Source organism: Schistocerca gregaria, chromosome 8, assembly GCF_023897955.1.
Source record: "Schistocerca gregaria isolate iqSchGreg1 chromosome 8, iqSchGreg1.2, whole genome shotgun sequence".
NCBI lineage: Eukaryota > Metazoa > Arthropoda > Insecta > Orthoptera > Acrididae > Schistocerca > Schistocerca gregaria.
In genome coordinates this window covers 415,709,033-415,731,821 of record NC_064927.1, presented here as the reverse complement: position 1 = coordinate 415,731,821, position 22,789 = coordinate 415,709,033, and the positions used below count along the sequence as shown (strand labels likewise).

Genomic DNA, 22,789 nt, shown 5'->3' with positions numbered 1-22,789 from the left:
ATACATGCATCCACTCTCAGTCGCATGGAATTCCTGAAGCGCTGATACAGCCCTGGAGAATGGCGTATTGTATCACAGCCGTCCATAATACGAGCACAAACAGTATCTACATTTTGTACCTGGGTTGCGTAGACAAGAGCTTTCAAATGTACCCCTTAAATGAAATTCAAGAGGGTTGAGGTCAGGAGAGCGTGGAGGCCATGGAATTGGTCCGCCTCTACCAATCCATCGCTCACCGAATCTGTTGTTGAGAACCGTACGAACGCTTCGACTGAAAAGTGCTGGAGTTCCATCGTGCATGAACCACATGTTGTGTCGTACTTGTTAAGGCACATGTTCTAGCAGCACAAGTAGAATATCCCGTATGAAATCATGATAACGTGCTCCATTGAGCGTAGGTGGAAGAACATGGGACCCAATCAAGACACCACCAACAATGCCTGTCCAAACGTTCACACAAAATCAGTGTTGATGACGTGATTGAACAATTGCGTGCGGATTGTCGTCGGCCCACACATGTTGATTGTGAAAATTTACAATTTGATTAGGTTGGAATGAAGCCTCATCCGTAGAGAGAACATGTGCCCTGAAATGAGGATTGACACATTGTTGGATGAACCATTCACGGAAGTGTACCCGTGGAGGCCAATCAGCTGCTGATAGTGCCTGCACACGATGTACATGGTACGGAAACAACTGGTTCTCCGGTAGCACTCTCCATACAGTGACGTGAGCAACGTTATCTTGTACAGCAGCAACTTCTCTGACGCTGACATTAGGGTTATCGTCAACTGCACGAAGAATTGCCTCGTCCAATGCAGGTGTCCTCGTCGTTCTAGGTCTTCCCCAGTCGCGAGTCATAGGCTGGAATGTTCCGTGCTCCCTAAGACGCCGATCAATTGCTTAGAACGTCTTCCTGCCGGGACGCCTTCGTTCTAGAAATCTGTCTCGATACAAACGTACCGCATCACTGCAATGGCACCGTGCTAATCCATACATCAAATAGGCATCTGCCAACTCCGCATTTGTAATCATTGCACTGACTGCAAAACCACGTTCGTGATGAACACTAACATGTTGGTGCTACGTACTGATGTGCTTGATGCTAGTACTGTAGAGCAATGAGCCGCATGTCAACACAAGCACCGAAGTCAACATTACATTCCTTCAATTGGGCCAACTCGTGGTGAGTCGAGGAAGTACAGTACATACTGAGAAAACTGAAATGAGCTCTAACATGGAAATTAAGCGTTTCCGGACACATGTCCGCATAACATCTTTTCTTTATTTGTGTTTGAGGAACGTTTCTGAAAGTGTGGCCCTACCTTTTTGTAACACCCTCTATAAGACAACAAGTCGACATAAAAGTTTTCTGGGTATAGTACCGCGTCATAATGTAAAAACTACTGCCGCTGGAATAAAACCATCTTTACGGCTACGATTGCAGCGGCTTTCTTCTGGGTCTAATGGTGCATTCTAGGTATGCAGTGTCCTTATTATTTTGTTGATAGAGTTCAATGCGCATGCCATTACGTCATAATTTTAAAATGTAGTTAGTTTCATTGGTCGCTTAAGGAAGAATGAGAGGGAACCTTATTTTAATAGGTTGTTGTGATGGAGGGAGAACGTGACCTCTGTTGTCTATTGGCTCTTGTTTTATGTACCGCGATTGGTGGCCAACGTCGAATGAGAAGTTGGCTGCTGTTTACCAACTGCTGGACGTCGGCCGAGCGGTGGCAGTTACTCGCCGGTAGTGCTCCTCCCTCGTGTTGACAGTGTGGTCGGTTGGGCTCTGATTATTGGCGGCTAAGATGGGGAAAGCCTGGGTCCATCCTCCCTGTACATGTTGTTAGGGTGTTTAAGTATTTCGATTGCCTTTCTGATTATCCGTTTCGTCATAATTGGCTGCTTGGCCAACACACAGGCTTCACAGAATTTTTTATTTCTCTTCCGCAGTCTTGCTGGTGTTCTGACATTGCGGAGTTGTTGTGTTGCCCTAGACGAATATAACGCTCGTGTTCCAGAATGCGCGTTGCTATTGGCCTACCAGTCTTGCCGATGAATGCCTCTTCACATTCGAATTCCACCTTGTAAACGCCTGAAGTGTGTAATGCATCCACCTTGTCCTTAGTGGAGCCTAGCACGTCCTGGATCCTACGACCACAATAGAAGACGGGCTGCAACCCAACACGGCGAAGGTGGTTGCCTATTCGGTCAGTAACGTTTTTCATATAAGGTAAGCGCACTGTTGGCTGCAGTTGGTCTATTTCTTGTTTATCCTTCTTGCTTGTGTTCGTCGACAAGGCTGTGTTTATCGACTTATGGCAGTAGCCATTGGCTAGAAACGTTGTGCGTAACCTTTTAAGCTCAGGTATGAAGTTTTGAGCATCACTTAGGCGCTGCGCACGGATTGCCAAAGAACGGATGACAAAGTTCTTCTGCGCTGGATGGTGGTAGGATTGGGAATGCAGATATCAGTCTGTATGTGTAGGCTTGCGATATACTCTGTGCCCCAGTGTGCCCTCTGTTCTCCTGTACACTTCTAAGCTGTACTATACCCAGAAAACTTTTATGTCAACTGACTCTGGCCGCGGAAGCCTACGTAATTAAGACAACAAATGTTTGGCGAATCTGTTACATCGGTTACTGCTGCTACAACGGCAGGTTATCAAGATTTAAGCGGGGTTGGAAGTGCTTTTATAGTCATCGCACCAGCGATGTGACACAGCATCTCCGAGGAGGCCATGAAGTAGGGTCTTTCCCGTGCGATCGTTTAACGAGTGTACCGTGAATATCAGAAATCCAGTAAAACATCAAATCTCCGACAACGCTGTGGGCGAAAAAAGATCCTGCAAGACAGGAACCAACAAAGGCTGAAGAGAATTGTTTAACGTGACAGAAGAGCATCTCTTCCGCAAATTGCTGTAGATTTCAAAGCTGGGCCATCAACAAGTGTCAACGCGCGAACCATTAAACGAAACATCATCGATATGGGCTTCAAAGCCGAAGGCCCATTTGTCTACTCTTGAAGACTGCATGACACAAAGCTTTATGCTTCGCCTGCACCCGTAAGTACTGGCATTGGACTGTTGATGACGGGAAATAAGTTGCCTGTTTGGACGAGTCACGTTGAAAAGTGTACAGAGTGGATGGATGTGTACGGATATGGAGAAACCTCATGAATCCATGGAACCTGCATGCTAGCAGGGCACTGTTAAAGCTGGTGGAGTCTCTTTGATGGTGTGGGGCGTGTAACGTTACAACGATATGGGACTCCTCATACGTGTAGATACGAATCTGATCACCTGCATCAGTTCATGTGCATTGTGCATTCCGATGGACTTGGACAAGTCCAGCAGGACAACGCGACAATCCACACGTCCAGAATTGCTACAGAGTGGCTCCAGGAACACTCTATTGAGTTTAAACACTTCCTCAGCCCACCAAGCTTCCCTGACATGAACATTGTTGAGTATATCTGCAATGTCTTGCAAAATGCTGTTCAGAAGCGATGTCCACCCCCTCGTACTCTTACAGATTTACGGACAGCCCTCCCGGATTCATGGTGTCAATTTCCTCCAGCTTTACTTCCGACATTAGCGGAATCGATGCCACGTCTTGTTGCAGCACTTCTGGGTGCCCGCAGGGCCCTACAAGATATTAGGCAAGTGTACCAGTTTCTTTGGCTCTTCAGTGTATTAGCGCAGCAGAAAAAATGAAGAGGACATTTTTGTATGAAATTTAATCCAGTTAATTTTTTACTGGGATTCTTCTACGGTAGAGACATCAGTTTTCGAATTATTCAAGAAAAATCTAAAAAAATGGCCTTCAAACCAGTTTTTCTTGGATAGCTCAAAAATTGTGGCCTACAATGAAAAAGTATCCCAGTACAAAATTTAACTACATTAAAGTTTCTACAAAACAGTCCTGTTTATGTTTTCTGTAAGTCTGATAGTTGACGCGCAGTGAGAGAGAGAATACGAAAACGAAAACTACAGGATTTTGTTACATCGAATATAGATTTTGTTGTTATGAACTCTTTTCTGAAAGTATTTGTGTAGCCGTGTATGGAAGTGAAACATTTACGATAAGCTGTTTACACAAGAAGAGAGTAGATGCTCTTGAAGCATCGTGCTACAGAGAAGATACTGAAGAGTAATGGGGAGACAAGAAATTTTTGGCAAAACTTGAGTAAAAGGAGGGATCAGTTGATAGGACACATCAATTTTAATAGTGGAATGAGTTGTTTGTCTGGGGTGCGGGAGGGGTGGGGAAGGGGTGGGGAGGGGTGGATCGTAGAAGGAGACCAAGAGATGAATACAGTAAGCAGAAGGATGCAGTAGTTATCTGGAGGTGAAGAGGTGTACACAGGAGAGAGTAGCATGGAGAGATGCATCAAAACGGTCTTTGGACTCAATACACAACAGCAACAGGCGAAGACAGGGATATGGGAAACCCAGTGTGTTGTTTTTAGCAGTTACGTAGATATGAACGGATTAGCTGAAGATGGGAAAAGGTAGGATGACGCACTGATATAAAACAAAACAGATATAAAGTAGAAAAAAATTCCCAGATAAACAAGTGAAAGGAACTGTGACACGTCACATGTTACTGTGAACTAATACGATAGAAATGGCCGAGTGAACGTGGTAGTAACCGCCAAACAGTCGGAAGCGTTCGTCGCCGCCAGACTTCTCGTCGTGGGCGGAAAGAACCGACTGTGTTGATCCCTTAAGAAGATTTGGGTCGGCCAGGCGTCGTGCTCCTAAACGCCATCAGCTGCCCGCCGGGTCTAAACTGTGGCTTGTCCTTCGCTGCTCCTGAGCAAACTCGCCAGGCGACTTAAACCGGATTACGGATGCCGGAGCGGCTTCCCTCCATTAAGGGCACTTACTTAGCAGTAGACCACCACCAGCAGCAGCTGCAAGCATCGCACTTGCTCCTCACGAGTTTGCAGTCCATGCTAATAATTTCAGAGACTGCCGATTCTCACTAATTAAAGACGTTGAAAGTGATCCGTCATATTCATTTCATACATTTGTGTTGTTTCCAGATTCCGATGCCTCAACCCTCCTGCGTGTGACAGAAGCAAAAATCGAGATGTATGCGGTTCTTTCTCTCTTTTTCAATCATTGCATCTATGTTTTATTATTCTAATCCAGCTTTCCATGACCTAACTGCGTATTCTGATTATGTCTCGTGCAAGCAGCGTGCCATTCATGGCGGAGAGGTTTACCAACAGGTACTTTGGCATGAGCGTTTACACAAGGGTATGGTATCAGGTAATAGTGGTACTTGCCGTAATGCTATCCCCCTGTCTACCTTCCGTTGCAAGCGAGCGCTGAACAGTGGATTCGCCGAAAAAATTATTGATAAGTTTGGAAATGTACCTTTACAGAGAAAATGTGCGAAGAAGTCCTAGATACCAGCATGTAGGCCGGCCGCGGTGGTCTCGCGGTTCTAGGCGCTCAGTCTGGAACCGCGCGACTGCTACGGTCGCAGGTTCGAATCCTGCCTAGGGCATGGATGCGTGTGATGTCCTCAGGTTAGTTAGGTTTAAGTAGTTCTAAGTTCCAGGGGACTGATGACCACAGATGTTAAGTCCCATAGTGCTCAGAGCCATTTGAACCATTTTTTGAACCTGCAGGTAGGCAACCACTTGATACACCTCCGAGCTGAGTTGGCTTCTTGCCCACGCTTGGGATTATTTCGGACGTTTTCTCTGTAAAAGGCATGTTTTTAAAATACCCAATAAATGTGGGTGGGTACCACCGAGGCTTTTATCTAACCGGGCGGTCATAGGGGGACCGTTTGCCCTTTTATGCACAGTGGTGGTAATGTCGCACCCCTCCATTATTATGCCAAAGTAGGACGTGAAACGGGAGTACTGCAAAAGCATAGGGACATTTTTGCTGCTTCGAAACTTGTTCCGATTTCGTCGAACGACTTTTTCCAGTCTCTAGTGGTTCCACCCCGTATACCACAGCAAACACTGCTGCCGCACTGCGCTCCAAACGACTGAGATCACGTGTGATTGTGATACGGGCCCACAGTCTCCTTAGAGAAGCGTTGAAACGCTCGAGCGTGTCTGCAGTGTGAAAGATCTTCCGGTTGATCATCATGCAGAGAACTGTCGTTTCTGACCTTGAAATGTGTGGGAGAAATCGCCCCGGCTGCAGAGTGGTATCATTGATGCCTTTAGTTTCAAATGGTTGAAATGGCTCTGAGCACTATGGGACTTAACATCTGAGGTCATCAGTCCCCTGGAACTTAGAAATACTTGAAACTAACTAACCTAAGGACACCACACACATCCATGCCCGTGGCAGGATTCGAACGAGCGACCATACCGATCGCACCGTTCCAGACTGAAGTGCGCCTTTAGTTTACTGGTCCGTTTTCATCACACAAATGTCCACACTTCACTATTACCGGTTTCGGCTACTGTCATCTTCAGATCGTAAAATAGTCTAATGTAGTATCAAAGTTAAACTGAACATGTAGGTACATATTAAGTTTGTAGTTATGTTTGTCTCTTTATTTTATTACATCGTGGCCACATACAGACTCTGAAACTAGATATTTGATTTTTAATCATATTGAGGAAGAAAAGAATGCCCATTTGGCAATATAGCGGCAACGAAGACTAAGCTGAAGTTTAAGATAGTCATCCGCAAGAATGAAGGTGGAAGAAAGTGGGATATTGAAGTGCAGTGTAATGAAGGTGGAAGAAAGTGGGATATTGAAGTGCAGTGTAATGATGACTCGCGTTTTAAGTTCTGTACAGATACGGATACTGCGACAGGGAATACAACAGTACACAGTTCACTTGAAGAGGATTGGAATCTCTAAAAAGGGTTATCGCAGAATTTAACAGACAAATATAGGGATATGGAAGGTAACTGGCAAGAAATATTGGGTAACGTAACAGATGCTTCAAATGCTCGACCAACGAAATTAAAAGCAAGGTCAGCAACATAAAGAGTGAAATGGGAATATCACTGTTCAACGCAGAGGAGCGAATGGATAGGTACTGGTAGTTCACTGAAGGTCTGTATGAGGTGGAGGTCCTCTCTGATGACGTAATAGAGGAGAAATGGGGTCTATGTGGAAGACATGGGTGATCCAGTAATAGAGTCGGAATTGTTAAGACGACTGATGGGAATGGCAATGAAACAACTGTTCAAAACGGTGTGTAGGATCTGTGATACTGCAGACATATGATCAGAATTTCAGAAACAAAATGCATTCACAGAATCCTGCAGGTGGGAAGAGCAGATAAATGCGTGAACTATAGCGTAATCAGTTTAACAGCTCATACATTCTAGCTATTGAGGATAATAATACATAGAAGAATGGAAAAGGAAGTCGAGGATCTCCTGGATGGCAATCAGTTTGATTTTTGGAAAGGCACCAGAGAGGGAGTTCTGACCTTGTGTCTGATAATGTAAGCAAAACTGGAGGAAAGTCAAGGCAAATTCGCAGGATTAGCCAACCTAGAAAAAGGGTTCGTAACAAAAATGGTGTAAAATGTTCAGGACTGAGCGGCTGGTCCCGGCGGAGGATCGAGTCCTCCCTCGGGCATGGGTGTGTGTGTTTGTCCATAGGATAATTTAGGTTAAGTAGTGTGTAAGCCTAGGGACTGATGACCTTAGCAGTTATGTACGAAAAGATTTCACACTAATTTGAACATTTTTGAGTAAAATGTTTGACATGCTCCGAAAAATAGGAGTAACTTACCTACATCTATATCTATTTCTGTAATCTGCGATCCACTTTGAAGTGCATCGCAGAGGATACGTCCCACTATACGAGCTGTTTGGGCTTTTTCGCGTTCCAATCACGTAAGCATCACGCGAAAAATGGCTGTTTCCGGATTATATCTAATATATACAAGAAGCAAGAGGAAACAATTAGGTTAGAATACCAAGAATGAAGTTCTCGGGTTAAAAAGAGTGTCATACTACAGTTCAATTTTTCGATCCTACTATTGTATCTACACATCGAAGAAGAAATTATGGAAATAAAAGAAAGGTTTGAGAGTGGCATTAAAATTCAGTGTGGAAGAATAACAGCGATAAGATTTGGTGAAGACAAAGCTACCGTCAGTAAACGGGAAGAAGAATTACAGGACCCGTTAAATGGAATGAACAGTCCTATGAGTATAGAATATGGAGTGAAAGGAAACCGAAGAAAGAGGAATCTAATGACGACCATAAAAAAGAGGAATAGCGAGAAGATACCAAAATCGGTTAGCACGAAAAAGACGAAGTTAAGGAATTCTGCTACCCAGAAAGCGAAGTAATCCATGACAAACGAAGCAAGGAGGACATAAAAAGGACACTCGCAGGGGGAAAGAGGATATTCCTAGCGAAGAAAAGCGTACTGGTACCAAACACAGCTTTAATTTGGCGAGCAAATTTGGAGCGCAGCGTTGGATGATAGTGAAACATGTGTGGGAAAATTGCAAAAGAAGAGAATGGAAGCTTCTGAAATGTGGCGCTACAGAAGAATGATGAAAATCAGATGGACGTATAAGGTAAGGCATGAGGAGGTTCTCCGCAGATCTGGCAAGTAAAATAACATACTGTAAACACTGACAAGAATCAGGGACAAGATGATAGAACGTCTGCTATGACATCCATGGTACTAGATGGAGCTATAGAGTATAAAAACGGTAGTGGGACACAGAGATTAGAGTACATCGAATAAATATTTGAAAACTTAGGTGCAAGTACTACTCTGAGATGATGATGCTGGCACAGGAGAGAAATTCGTAGCGGCCCGCATCAAACAAGACAGAAGACTGAAGACCCCCTAAAATGTTACTGTTCTTCGGTAGTGCTACATTATCGTATGCTTGCTCTTGACCTGCCCATTTACGAACGTGTTCCTCATTTTCATATCAAAATCTGTGAGCTGTAGAGTATTTTTACGGGAGAACATACCTTCATCAGTGCCATTCTACTTCTGCCATCTTCTCCCTTTAAGTCAGGTTGTATATTTGTACTTCTGTACATTATATTGCTCTGGAATATCTGAGGTTGCGGTCACTATATTCTGTTGTCTTGCACATCTCTTGCAACCACAGATGAAAATAAAAGTAGCTTGCCCAGTTTGCAACCCTGGTACATTGTATCAGGCCTTCGGGATTTAAAATTAATTTCCTATACAATATTCAAAAGTGTAAGACGTCGGAATCGTGGAAATTTGCAACATGACGCCGATTAGCATCTCTCTGATTAACATGTCCATGGGTAAGGTGGAATGATGTTACAAAACTAATGACAAGGAAAAAAGGAATAGCAAAATAGAGACGGATTCTGTAATTAGAATTAGGAAAAAATCGTTATTTAGCCAAGGGCAGCATTCATATGCGGTATGTGATGTAAAATAACACAGAGGACATGTGCTGAAATCATAACTAGCTACACAGAACGGTGGTTAGTCTCACGACAGAGTACTGAACAACAGAGATTGCTTCAAGGTGAAAATGGGGAGATTCCAGTTAATCTCCGTTTACACAAACAATCCGACGGACAGGGTGAGCAGCAGTTTGGCCCTTGGTGTAAAGGAATGTGTCACCCTTGAGTGGCTGCAGAAGGATGCAAGATGAGTTATACAACGTTTCTAGGCAGTATGGTGAACAGCAGCTTGCTCTAAATGTACGAGGGGCTTTCAATACGTTACGCAATAAATCTTTTTCTCGGCCAATTTCCGTTGAAAAATGTGGTATTAGCTGTGGGAAATCGTGGAATATTCCCGTTTCACGCCGTGTAGTTTCATGAAGTTCCGATAGCTGGCGGCGCACACACGTAGCCTTAAAATAGCGTCTGTAACGGAGGTACTTTCAAAGTAGTAGCTGTCATTTGGTGAAAAACCAGAGTATCCCAGACATTCAAAGGCGCTTGCAGAATTACTGCAGAGACCTGTCAGTGAACAAAAGCACGGTGAGTCGTTGGGCGAGGCGCCTGTCAGCATCGCAACGAGGTCGCGCAAACCTGTCCCATCCACTCCATGCCAGCCGGCCCCACATAGCTGTGGCTCTTGCTGTGTTGGAACGTGCGGACACTCTCATTCGAGATGATCAACAGATCACATACAAATACCTTGCTGCTTAACTGGACGTCACTGTTGGTAGCGATCTCACACTTGTCCACCAGTTGTGTAGCTCAGAGGTGTGTGCCGTGGGCTCGCCGCCTTACAGAAGACCATAAAGAGCAACAAAGGGCCATCTCTGCACAAGTTATTGCATGTTATGAGGCTGATTGCGACAGTTTTCTGTCGAACATCTTCACACGCAATGAAACAGGGGTTCATCACTTCAAATTGAAACTGGAATCAATGGAGTGGCGTCACACCACCTTTCCTCCGCAGAAAAAGCTCAAAGCTGATACCTCACCAGTTAAGCTCATGTTGACGGCCTTCAGGGACTCTGGAGGCGTTATTCTGGTTGATGTGCTGCACCATGATGCAACGATAAAGTCGAAAGTGTATAGTGCTACCGTCAGGAAACTGAAGAAATAACTTCAGCGTATTCATTGCCACAAAAATGGAACCGAACGTCTCCATGACAACGCAAACCGTCACACAAGATTACATGCACGAGAGGAACTCAAAGAGCTTCGTTCGTTGGCTGTTCTTCCTCATCCGCCCTGCAGCCCGGATATATCGCACATTCCACTGCCATTTTTTTCAGTCCAGTGAGAGACGCACTCGACGGGAAGCAGTGCATGGATGTTGGGGAGGTATAATAATAATAATAATAATAATAATAATAATAATAATAATGTCGTGTGGCTATAACCTCCCGTCGGGTAGACGGTTCGCCGGGTGCAAGTCTTTCGATTTGACGCCACTTCGGCGACTTGCGCGTAGATGGGGATGAAATGATGATGATTAGGACAACACAACATCCAGTCCCTGAGAGGAGAAAACCTCCGACCCAGCCGGGAATGGAACCCAGCCCCTTAGGATTGACATTCTGTCGCGCTGACCACTAAGCTACTGGGGGTGGACGATGGGGTGGTGATTGATGCAACAAAACCAGCAGAGTGGTACCATTCGGGCACGAAGGCCCTCCCAATAAGGCGATGTAGGGTTGTCACACTGCACGGATATTATGTGGTAAAAATGGCTCTGAGCACTATGGGACTAACCATCGGAGGTCATCAGTCCCCTAAAACTTAGAACTACTTAAACCTAACTAACCTAAGGACATCACACACATCCATGCCCGAGGCAGGATTCGAACCTGCGACCGTAGCAGTCGCGCGGTTCCAGACTGAGCGCCTAGAACCGCTCGGCCACTCCGGCCGGCTATTATGTGGTAAACTACAGTTTTGTAGGCACATGAGTGGGATATAATATGGTGTATTGGAATCCTGAATAAAACTAACCTGCTATCAGAAAAAAAGTGTTGCAATACTTATTGAATGCCTCTCGCACAAAAAAGTAAGCTAATGCAGCTGATTTAGGAAAACAATCTCGCAGTGTTCGTATACTGCGTTACAAATGTGCTGCTCAACACAATCACGATGATGAAGTACCGAGGTGGAACGCAGCAAAACGAAATTGGTCGAGTGTTTGCCATCCTCACCAAGTTAGATTAAAGGAGGACATCGAATTAATAAACACGACTGCTGCTAGATTCGTCACCCATAGGTTCGATCACCATGAAACTATTATGGCGATGCTTTGGGAACTCAAGTGGCACACCCTGCAGGGAACACAAAGTTCTTTTCGCGGAACACTGTTGAGGAAGTTTAGAGAACCACCGTTTTAGACTGACTGCAGAACGATTCTGCTACCACGATCATTTCGCTTGAGGACCAGGATAATAATGTAAGAAAATGGCTCTGAGCACTATGGGACTTAACTGCTGTGGTCATCAGTCCCCTAGAACTTAGAACTACTTAAACCTAACTAACCTAATAACAACACACACATCCATGCCCGAGGCAGGATTCGAACCTGCGACCGTAGCGGTCACGCGGTTCCAAACTGTAGCGCCTAGAACCGCACGGCCACTCAGGCCGGCAATAAGGTAAGAGAAATTAGGACTCGTATGGAAGCATACAGACAGTCGTTTTTCTCTCGTTATACACTACATAGCGAGGAAGGATCACCACAATAAAATATGTGAAATCAGAGCTCGCACAGAAAGATATAGGTGTTCGTTTATTCCGCGCGCTATAGGATATTGGAATAATAGAGAATTGTGAAGGTGGTTCGACGAACCCTCTGCCAGGCAATTAAACGTGATCTGCAGAGTATCCATATAGATTTAGATATGTAACGTCGTAGCTCGTCGAGGTATCGAAGTTGCAGGTATATGTGTTTGATATTTCTGCGTTCTGTTTGACGTACGAACAGTAAGTTGCTGCTAACTGGAAAGGGCTAAATGCGTGCAGAGAGACAAGTACGGGTCCACCCATAGGCTCAAACTGAATGGAAAGATTGTGGCAAGTGACACATCATTTAAGGATTATCTGGCGCCACATCCCTGTAGGCTTTCAAACTCAAGAACAGAGGCGTTACCAAATATGAGGAAGGTTCAGAGGTCACATCCTACCAGTTGAGAATAAAGCTGCCGGTAGAGGTCTCCTTTACTGATTCAATTCCAACTGTACGAAAGGGCAGTCCTCACTGTATCCCTACACCTCGACGACGGAGAAGTACGATCGTTCAAAACCAACTCCCTTGGAACTGACGGCACCAAAATATATTTCCAGATGTTGGTTTCCTAATATTAGGAAGTGTTATCACGATGTTTCCATTCTGTCAGAAAATTCGATAACGGCTTAAATTGTGATTGAATTTTCGAGTAACTCGAAACAAAATTGATAGGGAAATTACGGATACACGGGTGGGTTGACCGTTACTAAAGGTTCCTGGATATGTCACCTGATGGACTGCTTATTAATCCCTACTTCAGTTTTCCATTGTTTGTGGCCTTGAGCTGCTACTCACAGGCTCACCTCGCCATGTGGCGGAACTGGTAAAAACCGTCGTGCTATACTCCCAAGAACAGAGAATTCCTTACCTACTTGGACTACTGTGATGTTCCAAATTTTGTTGTTAAGCAAAGAAGTCATACTTCTTTCCATTAATCATCACCTTCATGTTTGCCTCGTTTATGCTTAGGACATGTTTTGTGCCATGTACGCCGTCCATCTTGTAGCCAGAATGGCCTTTTCACAGCGAACATCAGCGTTGCTATATTTTCCACGTGAACCTGATTTCACCTGAGATTTTTTTCACTTGCTTCATAGTTGCTACGACAGTAGAGTTTGCAATGGGCCATCCTCCCCTAGCATGACTTTTCCTCTACAGTAGTTATCTACACCGGTATTATTTTTAAAATTTTGGACAGGTCAGTATTATCTCAGCTGCTTTTCTGAAAACTTGTGTATGATCTTATAAACAAGATGTTATATTTCAAGATAAAGTTTATGAAAAGGAATTACTTCATTTTCGATGTTACAATCTATAAGTATTAGCTCTGAATGTACAGATAAAATTATTTTCTTTTGGAAACATTTGAAATTACGAACTATTGGGCACACTTAAAACTTCTGTTATTAATTACGCAACCTGGGCGTCGCGGGATTAGCCGAGCGGTCAATGGCGCTGCAGTCATGGACTGTGCGGCTGGTCGCGGCGGTGTGTGTGTGTGTGTGTGTGTGTGTGTGTGTGTGTGTGTGTGTGTGTGTGTGTGTGTTTGTCCTTAGGGTAATTTACGTTAAGTAGTGTGTAAGGATAGGAACTGATGACCTTAGCAGTTAAGTCTCGTAAGATTTCACACACACGCAACCTGGCACTGTTTACTGTGTTTATTTCTGGTTTCATTTACAGAAACAATAATCTAAATTAATAGAAATTCATTTGTCAAGAAAAACTGTAAACCCTAGGGAATGCCACACGGGGCAGTCGCGTGGTCTTCGGTGCCTTGTCACGGTCCGCATGGCTTCCTCCGTCGGAGGTTCGAGTCCTCCATCGGGAAACGGTATGTTGTTGTCCTTAGCGTAGGTCAGTTTAAGTTAGATTAAGTAGTGCGTAAGCTTAGGGACCGATGACCTCAGCAGCTTGGCCCCATAAGACCTTAACACAAATTTCCGAATTTCCCTTTGGAATATTATCATTACTGCAGAGTGAAAGAGTAGTAGGCATATTTTAGTATTTTGGGCGAACAGTGTAATTCCGGCTTTGTTAAGGTGGAAATTCAAAAGACTGTATGACGTACTGAGGTGTGTCAAAATATATTAACGTAACAACAACAATTCTGCAACAGCGGTCTTCAAATTTGTTTAGATCAATACAACCATGAGGACCTAAAATGTGTGAATTTCAGCTTCAAGAATCAGACCTCCAGAGAAGAAGGACCCAACTCTATGCGAAAAGCTAAGTAAACTTGCAAGTTTATTGTACTCTTCGCTCCTCTCCAGTTTCTCAGGAAAGACTTTGCTTATTTTGGACAATAACTTGAATTTGGGAGGAAGGAGGAGATTACACGTTGTAGTGTTTACCCTGCCTCATTAACAAGATTTGCTCATTTTTGATCTTTCACTGTTGCTACTCACGCCTGGATTTTGTACTTGTAGATCATTATTCCATCTTTATTATCCCCAGTCTTATAATGCTACTGAACATTTTTTTCCACACTAGCTGACCCAGCATTGCCCAGATATGCATGTGTTCCTATATTATATGAATCCATCTTGTCCTTCCTCCTCCCTCACCCCCCTCCCTTTCTCCCCTCTCTCTGTACATCTCCTCATCCCCCATGCCTCAGTCTTTTCCCATCTCTCTGTTAATCTCCTCCTATCCTCTCTCTCTGTCCATTTCCTCCCATTTTCGCTGTCTACTTCTTCTTCCCCCCCCCTCTCTGTCCATCGCCTCCTCTGTCTTCTCTCTATCCGTCTCATCCTCTTCCCTTTCTGTCGATTTCCTCTGCCCTTCTCAGTCCATATCCTCTTCCCCTTTACGTCCTCCCCCCACTTCTCTATTCACTTCATCATCCTCACACCTATTGGAGATTTCTAGATCTCATCCCCACCGTATATCTTTCCAGACGCTAAGTAATATGTGTACCACGTTTGGTTGAAATGGATCCAGAGGTTTCGGAAGAGTTTCTGGCCATGGCATATGTCACATTTATTTCACTTACACTTCATGTATTTCACACGTATTTGACATATACCTCCAGCGAATTTCACCCTGTAGCTTGGTTTTCATGCAGGGCAGTGTTTATGACGTCTTATCTCCTGATTTAAGAGTCGTAAAATGATATAATGTTTCGTGTACATCAAATCATAGATGTGGATACTCTCTAGGAAATGTTTTGTGAATAATTTTAGAAGTAAGGAAGTAATAAATTAAAACCTCGTTCATGAAGCGGCAGTTTTTCTTGCATGACGTGATATCTCCTGAAGTAGGTGTCGTACAATGATATGTTTTATGCAAGTACATTTAGTGGTGTATGTGAGTTCTGTCCGCGAAATGTGTTGCAAAATGAGTTAGCAGTGAATAAGTAATGAATCAAAAGGTGATATCTAATGGGAAAATTGTACTGCACGAACAGCGGAGATGTAATAAGCGATAAACATTTTTACTTTCATAATTTTGCGGTGAGCTTCAGCGACGAAAATTGTCTTTTAAGGTTGATGAATTATGTGTAAAGCTGGTTGCAAGTCACTACGTGCTGTCGTACTAAATACAAAATGAGCATGGTCTGGCTATTTGCATGCCGTAAGCTATGCCCCTTTTTCACTCCCACCACTTTGAGAGCTGCGTGGTTCTTACGGCCACAGTAGTTCTTTTCAGACAGAAGGTGATACGTGTACCATGTTTGGGTGAAATTGATCCAGTGGCTTAAGAACGGATTAGAACGAACAAACATACATACGTCAATCCACTTGATGGATTATCTTGTCGAAGGCCTTTTCTACACCGGCAGATCCTTGCTTGTGTTTGTTTTAAATCTGCCTTCCATTTGTAAGCGAATTTATAGAACAGATATGCAGTGTCAAAACGGTACTACATGACGTGAAAGCAGACATACTGTAAGCCAAGAGACGTCCATTTCATCGGAAAGTGTAAACGGGAAGAAGGGATATGCATCTTGCGTTTTTCTTGATTCGCTAGCCTTTGAAGGCATTTAATAAGACGAATCCTTCCTTCACTAGAAAAACAAATCTTCTGTAGTGCATAAAGGGTTCGTCTTATTAAATTCATTGAAAAGAATGATGCAATAAGGAAAAGGGGAACGAACGCCCTTCGTGTGTGCTTTCGCAATTGGAAATCTTAAAGGTATGGTCTCGCAGTCTTCCGGTGATGAAAGACGACGGGGACGTCAGCTGATAATAACTTCGAGGACGAAAATAAATATATTTTCCGCTTTCTTCTCATTTTCTGCCTCAAGTTAAAATGCTGGTTTCAACTTTGAGTCTTATCGATTTCAGATTCAAGCAGCTATCTATTCGGGCAGCTTACAAGCTTGTGAGTGTTTACCTATGTCAACAATACGCGAAGGAGACCCGACACAAGTGTTCCTCACACATCTACAAGACCGAATACACCTCAATTGTTGATTTCTCTGAATGGAAATGAACACGTTTCTATTCCACGTTTTGGCTATAAATACGAAAATCGTCATGAACGTATGTGTTTGTATAACTGTGGAAGCATTGTTTTGTTCTGGCGTAAGAAACTCGACCCCAATACGCTAACTGGTCTTTTTTCTTAAGCAGCAAAAAAGGAATTTGTGACACCAGTCAAGGTGGTCACACGAGCTCTCTCACCCAACACGACGGTAGCGAGCACGCAGTCCGTAGTTCGTGAACAACCTGTCCACAGGCCTCACATGTTGTGTGGAGTTTACGACAAAGCGTGGTGCAGCCGCAACACTGGAATTTACAGCAGCGCGTTGGGTTTGGTGTGCCGCAATTTGTTTCGGTAAAACTGGAGAATAAGGTGTTATTATACACGTGGCCGCTTCCCTACCTCGCTATTCACGATATTTATCCCTGTCTTCGGCCCATTTCCTTTGCGGGTCATTTGCTTCAGATGACATAATATCGTGACACAATTTTACTATGCTTTTACGGGATGAGGGAACCGTCAAACATTTTCTAAATATTTAAGCACAAGTTGTGCCTGTTGGGGTGTAGAGTTATCAGTCAGAAAGTTACAGGTCTTTTCATACATTTTAGATGTCTCATGGCGTGTTAATACAGGGAGCGAAAGGCTATTTACAATTTGTACAGAAACCAGATGGGAGTTATAAGAGTCGAGGGACATGAAAGGGAAGCAGTGGTGGGGAAGGGAGTGAGACAGGGCTGTAGTCTATCCCCGATGTTATTCAATCTGTATATTGAGCAAGCAGTGAAGGAAACAAAAGAAAAATTCGGAGTAGGTATTAAAGTCCATGGAGAAGACATTGTAATTCTGTCAGAGACAGCAAAGGATTGGGAAGAGCAGTTAAACGCAATGGACAGTGTCTTGAAAGGAGGATATAAGATGATGAAGGAGGATATAAGATGACCATATAAGGATATAAGATGACCATCAACAAAAGCAAAACGAGGATAATGGAATGTAGTCAAATTAAGTCGGGTGATGCTGAGGTAATTAGATTAGGAAGTGAGACACTTAAAGTAGTAAAGGAGCAAAATAACTGATGATGGTCGAAGTAGAGAGGATATAAAATGTAGACTGGCAATGGCAAGAAAAGCGTTTCTGAAGAAGAGAAGTTTGTTAACATCGAGTATAGATTTAAGTGTCAGGAAGTCATTTCTGAAAGTACACTCCTGGAAATTGAAATAAGAACACCGTGAATTCATTGTCCCAGGAAGGGGAAACTTTATTGACACATTCCTGGGGTCAGATACATCACATGATCAAACTGACAGAACCACAGGCACATAGACACAGGCAACAGAGCATGAACAATGTCGGCACTAGTACAGTGTATATCCACCTTTCGCAGCAATGCAGGCTGCTATTCTCCTATGGAGACGATCGTAGAGATGCTGGATGCAGTCCTGTGGAACGGCTTGCCATGCCATTTCCACCTGGCGCCTCCGTGGGACCAGCGTTCGTGCTGGACGTGCAGACCGCCTGAGACGACGCATCATCCAGTCCCAAACAAGCTCAATGGGGGACAGATCCGGAGATCTTGCTGGCCATGGTAGTTGACTTACACCTTCCAGAGCACGTTGGGTGGCACGGGATACATGCGGACGTGCATTGTCCTGTTGGAACAGCAAGTTCCATTGCCGGTCTAGGAATGGTAGAACGATGGGTTCGATGACGGTTTGGATGTACCGTGCACTATTCAGTGTCCCCTCGACGATCACCAGAGGTGTACGGCCAGTGTAGGAGATCGCTGCACACACCATGTTGCCGGGTGTTGGCCCTGTGTGCCTCGGTCGTATGCAGTCCTGATTGTGGCGCTCACCTGCACGGCGCCCAACACGCATACGACTATCATTGGCAGCAAGGCAGAAGCGACTCTCATCGCTGAAGACGACACATCTCCATTCGTCCCTCCATTCACACCTGTCGCGACACCACTGGAGGCGGGCTGCACGATGTTGGGGAGTGAGCGGAAGACGGCCTAACGGTGTGCGGGACAGTAGCCCAGCTTCATGGAGACGGTTGCGAATGGTCCTCGCCGATACCCCAGGATCAACAGTGTCCCTAATTTGCTGGGAAGTGGCGGTGCGGTCCCCTACGGCACTGCGTAGGATCCTACGGTCTTGGCGTGCATCCGTGCGTCGCTGCGGTCCGGTCCCAGGTCGACGGGCACGTGCACCTTCCGCCGACCACTGGCGACAACATCGGTGTACTGTGGAGACCTCACGCCCCACGTGTTGAGCAATTCGGCGGTACGTCCACCCGGCCTCCCGCATGCCCACTATACGCCCTCGCTCAAAGTCCGGCAACTGCACATACGGTTCACGTCCACGCTGTCGCGGCATGCTACCAGTGTTAAAGACTGCGATGGAGCTCCGTATGCCACGGCAAACTGGCTGGCACTGACGGCGGCGGTGCACAAATGCTGCGCAGCTAGCGCCATTCGACGGCCAACACCGCGGTTCATGGTGTGTCCGCTGTGCCGTGGGTGTGATCATTGCTTGTACAGCCCTCTCGCAGTGTCCGGAGCAAGTATGGTGGGTCTGACACACCGGTGTCAATGTGTTCCTTTTTCCATTTCCAGGAGTGTATTTGTATGGAGTGTAGCCATGTATGGAAGTGAATCATGGACGATAAATAGTTTGGACAAGAAGAGAATAGAAGCTTTTGAAATGTGGTGCTACAGAAGAATGCTGAAGATTGGATGGGTAGATCACATAACTAATGAGGAAGTATTGAATCGGATTGGGGAGAAGAGAAGTTTGTGGCACAACTTGACCAGAAGAAGGGATAGGTTGGTAGAACATGTTCTGAGGCATCAAGGGATCACCAATTTAGTATTGGAGGGCAGCGTGGAGGGTAAAAATCGTAGAGGGAGACCAAGAGATGACTACACTAAGCAGATTCAGAAGGATGTAGGTTGCAGTAGGTACTGGGAGATGAAGAAGCTTGCACAGGATAGAGTAGCATGGAGAGCTGCATCAAACCAGTTTCACGACTGAAGACCACAACAACAACAATGGCGTGTTTCCTGAGTTTTAAAAAAAGGAGACAACGCAGCGAGCATCGCTTCTTATCTTCTCATTACTTCCTCATCACTATAGCCTCTTGGTACAAATATGCTCTATTACTTCTCGTGCTATTAACTTCTACTTCAATTTTATTTGGAACTTTTTATGGTTGTGCCATATAGTGATTGAGGTAGTGAGGCCTCACACAAAGTTCCTCAGCCTCTATCCTGGTGTTGGTGCCCACCAACACGGACAAGTACATGCATGCATCCTCCCACCAACATCCTACGCAAAAGAATTCGGCCCTGCAAGCTTTATCTAAGAGAGCCTACAGGATCAGTGATGAACACAACCTGCATGCTGAACTACAGAACCTCAGGTCCATTTTTGGAGCCAATGGCTACGACATGACGATGATACACAGAACCATGGCAGCGAAGGAGGAGGGCAACAGGGAAATGCAAAACGAAGCACAGAGCACCGTTGTGCTGCTGTATGTACAAGGTGTTACGGAACGTCTGGGCAATATTCTCAGTCGGACAGGTGTTAAGCCGATTTTTCGTAGCAGCAACAAAATGAAAGACATTCTGGGCTCGACGAAAGATACGATTGGCAAGTTCCATGCCGCCGGAGTTTACGAAATCGGGTGCGAATATGCACAGATGTATGTAGGTGAGACCTGGTGCCCAATAAGCACAAGGTTAACTGAAAGCGAGACATATATCCACCTCAGGCAATACAACAAATCAGCGGTGACATAACATCAGGAACAGTGCAGGATGAAGACCGGAATTCGTTAGGCCCACGTACTGGCTAAACAGCCGTTTAGTTTGAGAAGGGCGATTAGAGAGGCTGTAGAAACAGTCAAGCGACCCGACAATATGAATATAGAAGACGGGTACCGACTTCCTTAGTCTTGGCTGCCAGCAGTGACATCTTTGCTGAAGGACAGCTCTTGCTGAGCAACAGGCGCGCGGTAGGTCACAGCGGTGGAGGATATACAGAGCTTTGAGGCGGCCTAGTCGGTACTAGGCGGTTAGTAAACAATGCTACGCTTTGGTCGCCGCTCAGTGTCCTATTCACCGACTTCCACCAACGGCAAACAGCAAAGGAAACTCCAATGGAAAACGCCTATTTCCGCCAACTACAACATGCAGTGCAAACACCAATAAAATGAGCTCCTAATACCCTTCCTCCTCAACCTCACATCCATTGACAGCACTCTTATATAGTATATAAGTAACCAAACTAGTGCTCATTCAGCAGTTAGCAATACAACCTGAGGAAGGCGCCTTGCAACAGTCACCGAAACGTCGGAAGTTTATAGATGACAGTGTGGCCTTAAACGCAGAAGAATTGTATGGAAAAGATATAGACATTTGAGAGGCGATGACCAGCCCAAGGTTCCTCAATCTCTTTCCGAGGCAAAACAGTTTGAGTTCTATGCAATTCCACTACTTTCCATAACAAAGACTGTGTACAATACCGCCAAATCTGAACGGAAATACATCACATAAAGTGACTGGTTGAGCTAAATAGATGGTGTCTGATCGGCAGGAATGGGGTCAAATCTGTGCAAAATGGAATTCTTGATCTCTTGTCCAGATAAAGCGAGTCCAATTTCCTGAAGCGCTTGCGATTTGGGATAACACACACGGCGGTCATTGTCGTCTCCCTCCCAAATTTAGACTTGGATCCACGTGCAGACTGTTGTTGTTGTTGCGTTCTTCACAACAAAGACTGGTTTGAAGCGGCTCTCCACGCTGCTCTATCCGCTGAAATTCTATTCATCTCTGAATAACTACTGCAACCTACACCCTTCTGAATCTGCTTACTGTATTCATCTCTTTGTTTCCCTCTACAAGTTTTATCTTCTACACTTCTCTTAAATACTAAATTGGTGATCACCTGACGTCTCAGAATGTGTCCTATCAACTGACCGATTCTTTTAATCAAGTCGTGCCACAAATTTCTTGTCTCCCAAACTCTTTAAAGCAGTCCCTCACTCGTTACGCAATCTATCCGTCTAATCCTCAGCATTCTTCTCCAGCACCACATTTCGAAAGCTTCAATTCTCTTCTTGTCTAAACTGTTTATCGTCAATGTTTCACTTCCCATACGTGATTAGTCCGGACAAATAACTTCAGAAAAAAATTCTTGACACTTAAGTATTAACACATTTCTCTTCTACAGAAATGCTTTTCTCCCCATTGCCAACCTACAATTTTTACGCTCTCTACTTGGACATTCGTCAGTTATTTTGCTGCCCAAAAACTGTCTCGTCTCCTAATCTGATTGTCTCAGCATCGCCTCATGTAATGCGACTTCATTCCATTATCCTTGTCTTGCTTTTGTTGATGTCTTTCTTGTAACCTCCTGTCAAAACACTGTGCACTTCGTTCCGCTGCTCTTCCAAACCCTTTCTACGGATAACCTAAATGTTTCTAATCGTTGTTCCTGGACTTTAATTAGTATTCCGTATTGTTCTTTGATTTACAGTACTGCTTGCTAAATGTATACATTGAATAACATCAGGGATAGCCGCAAGCCTGTCCCACTCCTTTCTCAACCATTGCTTACCTTCCATGTCCCTTGACTCTTATAACTGCTGTCTGGTAGTTCCTTACAAATTGGAAATAGCCTTTCGCTTCCCGTATTTTTCCCCTGCTACCTTGTGAATTTCGAAGAGAGTATTCCAGTCAACATTGTCAAAAGCTTTCTCTAAGTCTACAAATGCTATAAACGTAAGTTTCCCTTTCCTTATCGGATCTTCCTGCCGGCCGCGGTGGTCTAGCGGTTCTAGGCGCTCAGTTCGGAACCGCGCGACTGCTACGGTCGCAGATTCGAATCCTGCCTCGGGCAAGGATGTGTGTGATGTCCTTAGGTTAGTTAGGTTTACATTGTTTCAAGTTCCAGGTGACTGATGACCACATATGTTAAGTCCCATAGTGCTCAGAGCCATTTTAACCATTTTTTCGGATCTTCTATGAGTAGTTGCAGGGTCAATATTGCCTCGCGTGTTTCTACATTGCTCCGGAATGTAAACTGATCTTCGCAGAAGACGGCTTCTGCCAATTTTTCCACTCTCCCATAAATACACTCCTGGAAATGGAAAAAAGAACACATTGACAACGGTGTGT

At 44.7% G+C, this 22,789-nt stretch overlaps 1 protein-coding gene across 2 annotated transcripts in view; it reads right to left on the bottom strand.

Moving 5' to 3' along the window:
* The window catches only part of LOC126284488 (protein sidekick-2-like), a 905,210-nt gene that overhangs the window by 5,592 nt on the left and 876,829 nt on the right, over positions 1–22,789 (bottom strand). The window lies entirely within an intron of this gene.